This window comes from Rhinatrema bivittatum, chromosome 3, assembly GCF_901001135.1.
Source record: "Rhinatrema bivittatum chromosome 3, aRhiBiv1.1, whole genome shotgun sequence".
NCBI classification, from domain to species: Eukaryota; Metazoa; Chordata; class Amphibia; order Gymnophiona; family Rhinatrematidae; genus Rhinatrema; species Rhinatrema bivittatum.
Genome location: NC_042617.1, coordinates 58,870,778 through 58,883,603, shown reverse-complemented (window position 1 = coordinate 58,883,603; position 12,826 = coordinate 58,870,778).

Genomic DNA, 12,826 nt, shown 5'->3' with positions numbered 1-12,826 from the left:
TTACTCTCAGTTCTCCTTCCTGTTAACACAAACTGCAATGAGTCTAGAGTGAATACACATTCACTAATGGATTAGAGCTTGTGTGAAATCAGCACTGAAGTATATGCATAGTTTCAGAGTTAAATTGGAACATAAATGGAAACTATTTCACATTTAATCTGGAAGTAATTTCAGAGTGGGAAAAGAAACAAGACCAAATTGATCCAGAACTGAATACACCATAGTAACTAATCTGGGAGTAGTAGCAGGAGTAGGAGTAGTAGTAATAGTAGTGTTTCTGTAAAATGATTTGGTGGTACAGCCAGAAGTGAATATACAGATATATTGACTCACCAATGAGGACTGCTGGGCCCCTGGGAATTCAGAATATAGTAAATGACAAGAGTTCTCTGTAGATAGCAGGATGACAGACATAACTCTAATAAGTACCGATAATTCAGCACTGCTTGTTGATGAAGAACAAGTACATGAAAAATGCATGTTGGTGGTCCTATTCATACATCCGGTAATCAAACTAAAGGTTGTGTGGTTTTTTTTTTAAACAGAGTTTACGCCTAAGATTTTAACAATAATCCCAGTAGAGGGAATTAGCTACTGGCACATGCTATATCTGGATGTGATTACTTTAGCACCATTTTAGGAATTTTTACAAGAATGTTTTCTTCCTAAAAAGAATTTGATATGCATATTCCAAATGGGAGGTTTGTAGGGACCAATGATCTTTTTTTCAACCCATCATATTGCTCACAATGCACAAAACATTCTATTTAGCATATTATATTTATTTATTTATTTTTAGATTTTTATATACCGGTGTTCCTATATGAAATAAAGATCACATCGGTTTACATTGAAACAGAACATGAAAATTGCCAAAAGGCATTACATAGAACAAGGTTATGAAACTTGGAACAGTGTACATAAGTTCAAAATTTAACAATAACGTTGTAACATTGATGACCAAAAGATAAAGGAAAAAAAAAAAAAAAAAGACTTAAACAATTAAGTTGACAGGTCTTATTGAGCATAAAAATTATAACGTATAAGTGAGAAAGTCTCAAGTGTCCTGCAGCAAGAGATTAGATACCGAAGTAGGTAGTGGTATGGAAAATGGGGGTTTGTGAAGAAGATATGTTCTTGCTGGTTGGAGGGGAAAAAATGATGATCATGGTCCTGGAAAAGCTTGGCTAAAGAGCCAGGTTTTAAGTTTTTTTTTGAATGAAGAGTGGCAGAACTCAAGCCGAATGTCTGGTGGGAGCGCATTCCATTGAATGGGGCCTGCTGTAGATATGGCACGTTTATGATGCGAGGATTTTGTTGAAGGTACATAGAGTGTGCCTTTATATGCTCCTCTGATGGGTCTAGAGGAGGAGTGAGGGCGTAGTTGGTTACATAATTGAAGAGGAGAGATATTGTGAATGGATTTATGAATTACGGTGAGTACTTTATATAGGATCCTTTGCTTTATAGGCAGCCAGTGGAGGAGCTTGAGAATGGGGGTGATGTGATCTCTTTTATTCGTATTGGTAAGGATTCTGGCTGCAGAGTTCTGTAGCATTTGGAGGGGTTTGATGGATGAATATGGAAGGCCAAAGAGAAGCGAATTGCAATAGTCGACTTTTGATAGAATAATGGCTTGTAGGACCATCCGAAAATCATTGAAATAAAGAAGAGGCTTCAATTTTTTTAAGACTTGTAACTTATAAAAACAGTCTTTGGTGGTTGTGCTTATGAATTTTTTAAAATTGAGCTGATTGTCTAGCATGATACCTAGATCTCGAACATGTGGTGAGTGATTTAATATGGGAGTGGTTGAGTTGAGTAGGTCAGCTGGGTTTAGAAGTTTGATGTTGATGTCTTGATTGATGATTAGGATCTCAGTTTTGTTGTTGTTAAGAATGAGGCAAAGGCTGGAGAGAAGATGATTGATCTGTTGCAAACAATTGTTCCAGTGAGTATTATAGTCAACATTTTCTACAAAAGTACCAAAAAAAGGCACTAAATGAAATTTCTTCCTAAAATGTTTATGTAATTTAGAATATTCTTTTTGATTTTGGAAATGACTAAATATGTTCAATGTTAATTAATCAAATACAAAACTTCTATATGAAGACACAGAACATGACAGAAGATAAATACTATATGGGTCCATGTATAACTCCTGGTCAGCTTTATAGTGTTTTCCTCTCCTTTGTGTTTGTCCCATGTTTTCTTGAATTCCGATGCTGTCCTCATCTATACCACTTCCACTGGAAGGCTGTTCCATTTGTCTACCACCCTTGCAGTAAAGAAAAATATCCTTAAGAACATAGGACATAAGAACATAAGACATGCCATACTGGATCAGACCAAGGGTCCATCAAGCCCAGCATTCTGTTTACAACAGTGGCCAAGCCCAGTCACAAGAACCTGGCAAGTAGCCAAACATTAAATAGATCCCAAGCTACTATTCCTTATTGATTAATAGCAGTTTATGGACTTCTTCTCTAGGAACTTATCCAAAACTTTTGTAAACCCAGTTAAACTAACTGCCATAACCATCCAGAGCTTAATTATGTGTTGCGTGAAAAATAATTTTCTCTGATTTGTTTTAAATGAGTTACTTGCTAACTTCATGGAGTGCCCCCTAGTCCTTTTATTGTCTGAGAGAGAGTAAATAACTTATTTACATTTACCTGTTCAAGTTCTTTCATGATTTTGTAGACCTCTATCATATCGCTCCTCAGCCATCTCTTCTCCAAGATGAACAGCCCTAATCTCTTCAGCCTTTCCTCATAGTGGAGCTGTTCCATTCCCCTTATCATTTTGGTAGCCCTTCTCTGTACCTTCTCTATCACAACTATATCTTTTTTGAGATGCGGCGACCAGAATTGCACACAGTATTCAAGGTGCGGTCTCACCATGGAGCAATATAGAGGCATTATGACATCCATCGTTTTATTCGCCATTCCCTTCCGAATAATCCCTAACATCCTGTTTGCTTTTTTGATGCCACAGCACACCGAACCGATGATTTCAATGTATTATCCACTATGATCTCTTTTCTGGGTGGTAACTCCTAATATGGAACCTAACATTGTGTAACTATAGCATGGGTTATTTTTCCCTATATGAATCACTTTGCATTTGTCCACATTAAATTTCATCTGCCATGTGGATGCCCAATCTTCCAGCCTCACAAGGTCCTTCTGCAGTTTATCACAATCCACTTGAGATTTACACAGGGCGGCACACCCAGTGGGGTGGCGTCGGGAACAGGGAGAGGCCCGTGCTGCTGCCAGCATACCCGATTCCACTGGTGGCAGAAAAGGAGGTCTGTGGTGCCACCGGTGGACCCAATCCAATACCCTGTGGCGGGAAGTCATTCCCTTGGCCAAGGGGGCTGAAGGAGGAACTTGCTGCTGCTGCCTGCTAAGCCAAGGGAAGTGATTGAGAGAGTGAGAGATCGTGTGCTTGTGTGTGGGTGAGTGAGAGAGCATGTGTGCCTCTGTGTGGGGGAGTGAGAGAATGCATGTGTGTGTATAAGAGGGAGCATGTGTGTGCAGTTACTCTCTGCCTGGTAGTCCATAACAATTTTAGGGCATCTGGAAATCAAAAATTCCCAGGAATAGAGAGCGTGAATTTTTAAAATCCTTCTTAGTTTATTTTTCAGGTGTTATTTGCTGTCTCTGCTGTTTTGAAATATTTTATTGGTGTTTGGGACATTTAAAAAACTAGTATATGAGTTTTAATTATTTGATCTTTTATTCATCAGTTTTTAAATAATTAGTATGTTTTTAGTATTATAATTATGTATTGATTTTGTTTGACGTTTGAGGAATGGTGTTGGTTCTGTTTTTTCATTGTTGCACTGCACAGAGAGTCTGGCTTCTTGTGGTTTCCAGTTCAGTTGTTTATCTGTTCGTTTGTATTTCTACTTTATGGTTGCTCTATTCTGTATTTGGTGAGGGTCTGTTTATGCTCTGGATGTGTGACTGAGGTGAAGCATTTTCCTAATAGTATATTCGGGCTTTCAGAGGGTCAAGCCCACACCTAACACACATCCCAATAGGCCTAATACCATATGCATTCTAAATGTCTTTTTTTGCAGGGATTTCTGGTTGGCTTCACAGCAGTACATGTAAATATAATGTAAGTGATATTTTACCTCAGAATACTGTTCTTTGATATTTTTCATGTAAAATATAAATGCATAACTCTGTGCATAGAATGAAACGGGGGGGGGGGGGGGCCATGTTCACGGCTATAAGGTTTACCTAGGGAACCACCCTTGGCACCAGCCATGGGTTTGGGGGGGGGAATGTGTCAGTTTTTAAAGTTTGTATCACTGAAGGGAGCTGGATGGTTTTTTTTTTTGATAGGCCCAGGCGGGACAGAGAATGAATGAATTGGGGGAGGGGGGTGCACGGCGGCAGCACAGTAATTGTTCGCAAAGGGCAGCAAAAAGCTAGCACTGGCCCTGATTTGGCATATTTTTGTTACCTGCAAATTTGATCACCTCACTCGTTGTACCCCTTTTCCAGATCATTTATAAATATAATAAAAAGCACATGTTCAAGTACAGATCCCTAGGCAATCCAGTTTACTTTTTACCACTGTGAAAACAGATCATTTAATCCTACTCCCTGCTTCCTGTCTTCTAATCAGTTTATAATCCACAAAAGGACATCATCTCCTATCCCATGACTCTTTAGTTTTCTGAGAAGCCTCTCATGACTTTGTCAAACGCCTTTTGAAAATCCAAATACACTACATCTACCGGTTTACCTTTGTCCACGTTTATTCACCCCTTCAAAAAAATGTAGATTTGTGCTGGCTGTGTCCCATCAAACCATGTCTATCTAAATGTTCTATAATTTTATTCTTTATAACAGTTTCCACGATTTTTCTCAGCACTGAAGTCAGGCTCACCGGTCTATAGTTTTCTGGATCGCACCTGAAACCCTTTTTAAATACTGGGGTTACACCGGCCACGTTCCAGTCTTCAGGTACATTTTAATGATAGGTTACAAATTTATTGTAATAGGTCTGAAATTTCATTTTTGAATTCTTTCAGAACCCTGGGGTGTATACCATCCAGTCCAGGTGATTTACTACTCTTCAGTTTGTCAATCTGGCCTACTACATCTTCCAGGCTCACCATGATTTGGTTCAGTTCATCTGATTTGTCACCCTTGAAAACTGCGGAACAGGTGTTTCCCCCAACATCCTCTTTAGTAAACAGAAGAATTTGTTTAGTCTTTCCATGATGGCCTTATTTTCCCTAAGTGCTCCTTTAACCCCTCTATCATCTAACGATCCAACCAACTCCCTTGCAGGCTTTCTGCTTAGGATATATTTTTAAAAGCTTTTATTATTAGTTTTTGCCTCTACGGCCAAATTCTTTTCAAATTTTCCCTTAGCCTGTCTTATCAATGTTTTACATTTAACTTGCCAATACTTTATCTTATTTTCTTCTGATGGACCTTTCTTCCAATTTTTGAATGAAGATTTTTTGGCTAAAATAGCCTCTTTCACCTCACTTTTTAATCATGCTGGCAATCATTTGGCCTTCCTTCCACCTTTCTTAATACGTGAAATACATCTGGACTGCACTTCTAAGATTGTCAAAAAAAAAAAAAAAAAAAAGTCCACACCTGTTGCACACAACCTTTGTAGCTGAACCTTTCAGGTGTTTTTTTTTTTGGGTTTTTTTACTATTTTTCTCATTTTATCAGTTTCCCTTTTAAAACTTTAGTGTTAGAGCCATGGATTTACTTTGTCCCCTTCCAGTCATTAGTTCAAATTTGATGTTATGATCACTATTGCCAAGCAGTCTCCACCACCGTACCTCTCTCACCAAATCCTGTGCTTCACTGAGAATTAGATCTAAAATTGCTCTCTCTCTTAGATTACTCCATTCCCTTTGTTCTAGAACCTCCATCCTGTTGAAAAAGGTCCACATCCTGTGCATTTATTCCTTGGAGGTATTTAAATCTCTCTCTCTCTCCTTTCCCAGCTTTCCTCCAGGGTATACATGTTTAGATCTTTAAGTCTGTCTCTTTCTGACCTCACTTGGAATACTGTGTACAATTTTGGAGACTGCACCTTCAAAAGGATATAAACTGGATGGAGCTTGTCCAGATGGCAGCTACTAAAAATAGTTATTCTTCATCTTAAATCATTTGGGGACAGATAAAATCTAAATATGTATACCCTGAGTAACAGAGGGAAAGAGGCATTATGATAGAGACATTTAAATATCTCTAAGGAATAAATGCAGAAGAGATGAGCCTCTTTCAATAGAATTTTATATGCATATCTACTAAGAGAGAGGACATACTGGATGGGCCATTTTGGTCTTTAATTGCCATCATTTACTGAGTTACTATGATGGGATACAGTTTAAGATAGTGAAGGAACTTAGATATCTGGCTGCTTCACAGATGATTCTGTTCAATGATTCTTTGGGTCATAATTGATTTTAGATTGGCAGACATCATCTTTATTCATAAAAATGGAAATAAGGAAGAGGCTGGTGTCTATAGGCCAGTCACTCTATCTCCTGTGATGACTGAATTAATGGAAACACTATTTAAGCCTTCATATTGCAGGACCCAAGATCAGACAAATCTGATCAATTTTCTTCACTTGGTGACCAAACAATTAGATCAGTGATGAGTTTCTGGATATGGAATACTTGGATGTCAGTGGACTTTTGACTGTGTTCCATGCAGAAGGCTCCTAAATAAGCTGACCATTGTAAGATTGGGGGTCCTAAAGCACTAAACTGTGTTAGAAACTGGTTCATTCCAAGGATCAATTTTGTTCAATATTTTTATAAGCAATTTTGAAGAGGAGTTGGTAGGAAAGATTCACTTTTTTGCATATGATAGACTTAAGATGGAGTAGAAAAATAAGGCATGATCTAAGAAAGCTCAAGGAGGAGTCAATAGTTTGACAGCAAACATTTAATGCAAAAAACAAAAAAAAGTAGAGTCCTAGCTATAGGACACAAATTCAAAACAGCAGCACATGATGGAGAGTGAAACAAATTAGATCTTGGAGTGACCCTATTTAACGACCGCAAGGTAGTAAAACCATGCACCAAGGCCATGCTGAGAATAAGATAAATGCTTGGGTGCATGGGGAGAAGTATTTCCAGTAGAAAAAGATGATCATGCCTCTAATACAGGTCTCTGGTAAGACTTCATCTGGAGTACTGTGTCTAGTTCTAGAGGTTGTATCTCAAAAAGACTTGATAAGTGCACACATATTTTGTTCATATTTAATAGTTCAGAACCCATCTAGCCATATGGGATGAGTTGATGATAAATGATTTGAGAGTGGAAGGAAAATAACGCATCAAGATTTATATATATAAATGGGTTCTGAACTATTAAACGTGAACAAAATATGTGTGCACTTATCAGGTCTTTGCTACAAAATACAGAAACATGTTAAGCATACATAAGGTAATGAACTTAAAACATGGAACTAATTATGTTCACAAACACCTGTTAGAGGATATTCTACTTATACATCAAATTAAAAAGGTATCAATGGGGAAAATAAAGTTCTTAAAGATCTTTCCAGTTACAGCCTTATTTTTAAGGACATTTTAAGTACTATCATCACTAATGAACATATTATTCAAAACAGTGTGCCAACAAGATCATCAAAAAAGGCTACTGTTTAGCCTGGATTGGCCACTGTTGGAAACAGGAAGCTGGGCTTGATGGACCCTTGGTCTGACCCAGTATGGCATTTTCTTATGTTCTTATGGTGAATGCATGCAATAGTTGTGGTTGGGAGGGCCAGATTTTAACAGGACAGAAGTATAATCCTACCAGGTTTGAAATGTCTTTTCTGAATCTGCTAGAATGAGATTAAAGCAAGCAGAACTTGATAGGTTTAAGAGTCAATGCGTATGTTTTTAGTAGATAGCTGGCAGATACCTTTCAGATTCCAACTTAGACCTCAGCTTGCCTATGGTTGCATCTGATTGGTTTGTACAGCAAAAGTGCAAACATTTTTCTTTTTAAAAAAAAAATACTTCATGATCTTAATTGAGCAATACATTTCCAGACTCTAAATGATGACTGGACTTGCATCTCTTTGAATATTATGTCACTTACAATACAGCACATCTCAGATTTTTTGAATTGAGACAGGGCAACCAAATAATGCAGTGTTCTCATCCAAAGAGAATTCTTTTCAGTGCACATCACTTATTAGACCAATATAGGAAATATCCAAAGATGATGTACGAGAGCTTTCCAAATCACCTGGGTCTCTTCTGCAACTATGTGATGAAGGAACATACATGATTTGAAAAACTATTGTGCTTACCATCTTTTAGATAATATTTATGTTGATTCAATAAGAGGTATATCACCCCTCAAAGAATTCAGTTTGCTCCAGGTCCAATATGGCAACCAAGACTTCTTGTCACTCACACACACATACTTTTTCCAAACCAGTAATTGTAGGAGGAGATGGGAGCAAGAAGCTACCGATACTTGAAAAGCAAAACAGAAATAATTTTCTTTAGCTGACTGATCATGTTTCCAGACTACTCTACATTTGTTAACATTTGAGTAATAGTCCTGCCTTTGATCTATAATTCAGAGCACTTCTAGCTCACTCTCTTATGTATGAGCAGAGATCCACCCTGAACAAGGGACTCACTATACTCTGCTTTATGTACTATACTAGTTATTGACTGAAGTTTTTCACACTTAAGAAATGGCACAGTTTTCATCAGATTCCAACCATGAAAATAAAACAATTGATTTTATCATCAATGGCTAAAGCACTTTTTATGCTCTTTCCTCGTGTTTTGAAGATGATCAACAATTTCATATGTAAAAGCAAATAAACTTAAAATACTGAACTAACTGTTGCCTGATAAAATCTGAGTAGCCTCGTGTTTAGAGCAGCTGGCTTTGAACTGGGGAGACCAGGGTTTAAAACCCACTGCTGCTCCTTGTGACCTTGGGCAAGTCACTTTACCCTCCATTACCTCAGGTACAAACTTAGATTGTGAGCTCTTTGGGGACAGAGAAATAACTACAGTACCTGAATGTAATCCACTTTGAAGTGCCGAAGTGGATTATAAAAATCTAATAAAATATCTGTTTAAAAAAAATGCACTGCTAATGTAATAAAACAATGATTATTACTGACCTGTCACATGACTATGTAAAATACAAACTAACGTTCAATGTTCAACTTCACCTTATGGTAAGACGCGTTGTATTGTAAATACTCTCCTAGATCACAGAGGTATTAAAAACATATTGCAAAAGAAAGCTTGTTAAATGAAAATGCTGAAACTGTGTACTTTTTAAGCAAACTGCATCTGACCTAGATGAAACTGAAAAATGTGAAGTTTTTTTTTTTTTTCCCAATTTTAAGTTCTGTTTCTTTATGTTTAAAAATGGCTGTCCTAATGAGCAGGGGATACGTCTTCTCCCTGCTTACATTATCTGGGAAAAATGATTTCAGGTACTCCAATTAATTATATGTAGTTTAAACATGTAGATCTGATTTCAGGTCAATGAGCAACATTAAAGAGAAGCCTTTGGATATCGAAGGGCAGAAGTAAAATGCTCACAACAAATCATTGCACTAGTAGATTTAAAAATAAATAAATAATAATACACACATTTTACCTACATCACACCCATCTTTTATTTTACATATATTTTGCATTGAGTGCAGATTATTTAAGGTAACCAACTCTCTCTTATAATCCTCCACTGCCTCGCTGAAACTTCTAGTGATATCACAGCACTGCCCATAGTACCAGTACCAACCCATCACCCTGGACAGGATGACTTAACATTATATACACCGAAGTGAGACATGAGCAGATTTAGAGAAGAATCACAAAAATGTAAAAAGAAAACAACCCCCCCCCCCCCCAGCATTTTGGTGAAATATATTTTACTCAGTTCCCAGAGCACAGTGGTCATCCTTACTCTGGGAGCAGCCCTACAGCTATAACTGGAGGAGTATCCCTTTTTAATTCACAAAAATTGATCCTGTACAAACTGGGGTCGATTTTAAAAGGAGCGACCGGCCGTCCATGTGCGCATGGTTCCCAGCGCGCGCCCATGGGTCCCAGTGATTTTATAACATGCGCGCGCCAGCACGCGCATGTTATAAAATCTGATGGCATGCGAGCGGCTTGTGGATTAATTTGCACGGCGACACTCGGGCCTCTCCCAGGTCCTTCCCAGTCCTGAATAGCGTAGCTTGGCGCTGTCCCGGCCCTACCCCCCCAGGCCCGGCACTTGTGCGCATACCAAGGTTTACGGGCATGGGCCTTTTAAAATCTAGGCTACTATGAATATGTGGGTTAAGCATCTGGCTTTATTTCAGTACTGCATCATTCAGGCTGCGGAATCTGCCTTCAATTATTTACTTCTAAGATGCAGGTCCCATGGTGGGAAGCGGGATATGTATATAATGACAGTAACCATGGCAAATTCTACTGGCATACAAGAGGTACAAGTTGAAGCTGAAAATGAAGTGCCACTGATGGTGGCACCTCCCAACCTCGCAATATTTGGCATTTTAGAAGACCTGAGCTTAGACATTTGCAGTCACTTACATAAAGTGACATCATTTGGAGTGCAAAGTTAGGATTCGCTTAGAATGAGTAAAGGAGGGCATGGCAAAAATAAATGTTCCAGTATGAGTGACAGTTCACCATCTACTGGAGATAATAATTCTAGCACTCTCTGCTATATTCATTTTCTATTCCAGGGCTCTACAAAGTACTAACCACAGGGCAAAATGACCGCTACCATGGTACTGTAGCGTGGAATTATAAATGTTTGTGTTGAATTTGTAAATAGAGATTTCATTTTAAAAACAGGGCACTACAGGAGTGAGAGTGCATGCATCATGGGGTATGAAGAGGGAAAAGCAGGCATCAAGGAACTTGTATCGGGTATTCCTTTAGGGCCGGATTTTCAAAGGGCCCGGCTACGCGTGTAGGTCCTGGGGCTAGACAAAGAGGTGGGTCTGGGGAGCGGGACGGTCTGGGGGTGGGGCGGGGCTACAGGCGCCTGGCACCGCGGCCATTTGCTCCTGCTCCTTTGCAGGAGCAAAAGGTAAAATAATAAAATTGGGGGTATTTAGGAAAGGGGGAGGGCAGGATAGGGGAAGGGGAAGGGAGGTTAGGCTAGGGGGTTGGGAAGTTCCCTCCCAGTCTGCTCCTTAATTGGAGCAGACTGGGAGGGAACTGGGGAAGGCCCTGATGCGTCGCCGCGCATATTTGCCTATCTATACCCCACCTTGTGCACGCCGACCCGAAATTTTATAACACGCGCGTGCATGTTACAAAACTGCTCGTCCATGTGTGCCTGCCGGGTAGCGCATGCACATGGATGCCCGCACATGAAAATCTACCCCTTAAATTGACAAAGTTATAAACTTTTATGAAAGATGAAAGCCACGTTATTTCCACGATGATGCATCAAACTCACATACAAAATTTACATTTATGGGTCATCACTGAGAATGCTTTGTCGAAAATCACCTTCACTAAAATAAAACAGCCTACCAGTTGAAGTGGTGGAAACCAGCATCACCCAGCAGTTGCCAGCCAGGATATCGGAATTAAACAAGCTTTGGTGGAGGGAAGAGGCCAGAAAGTAAAGAGCTTAACTGCAGACATCTGTGTTGATGCTGAAAATCTGGGGTGACTAAACTTAGGGCTCAACTCTTCAGCATTCCATTTTTCTCTAATAAACTGTAATCAATTAAAACTTGAAAACTTAAGGGGAAGTTTTAATCTAAGAATCCAAAAACCAATGGTCTGTTATTCACCACCTGCTGGTGTATAGTCACACTACCAGCAAAGGAGCTATTTTGAGATTAAAAAAATGAAGTCCTACATATGTACATCCTGGAGACGAAAAAGGAGAAGGGAAGAGGATAGAAACATTCAGGTACCTGAAAAGGATAAATAATGTCCAAGAGGCAAGCACTTCTTGACAGAAAAGAAATTCTTGAATGAGAAGTTATATATATGTGTTTGTGTGTGTTGGGGGTGGGGGGCACAGGCATGCTCAGAATAGTTTCCCAGTGAAAGCAGGGGGGATTAAACTTGTATTAGATTTTACAAAAAAGCAGGCAACAAGCGGAGAGGACCCCTTATAGTGGAGTTAAAGCCAAAGATCCAATAGGTTCTTACAGTACTGGAATAAGCAGGGAAACATGCGTAGGTTAGATGGATCTTGGGCTCTTTACCAGTTATACCCGGGGCCAATAAGCCGTACTTGGAAAAGTGCAGTTTAACCCTCAGTTGTGTGAACATTTTGTGTCTGCAAGCTCTATTGATAATACAACAAGGAGTCTTCTGCACAAACAATGTGGATCCAATATCGCATGTTTAAGTTAGCACCCTCGCGTGGAAAGTCAATGCTATTGATGGCATTAGCTATTACCTCCTAAAGCAGAGAGGTGCGCTGACTTACTTTGCGTTTTCTTAGGGCTGGAAACTTAACTCCTAATCCAAGGTGAAGTCAAGCTTCCAGGGCTAATATTGGTCTACAGGCAGAAGCTGGAACTCTGGTGCATGTGCAGAAAACATGCTTTCCACGCATAAAATATGATTTATGTGCACAAAAAATACCTTCTGTGCTGAAAATAGTTTTGGTGGGAATAACTCATATTTTATGCCCCGAAAGCCTGGTTTATGTGCAAAAAGCATTTTGTGTATCTATAACGTACTTCATACACGGAAAACAATTTGTGCACATCAATCATGTTTTCTGGGCATAAATCCTGTTTTGCTGTGCGCCAAGCCTTTTCTTTGTGCACATTTTCT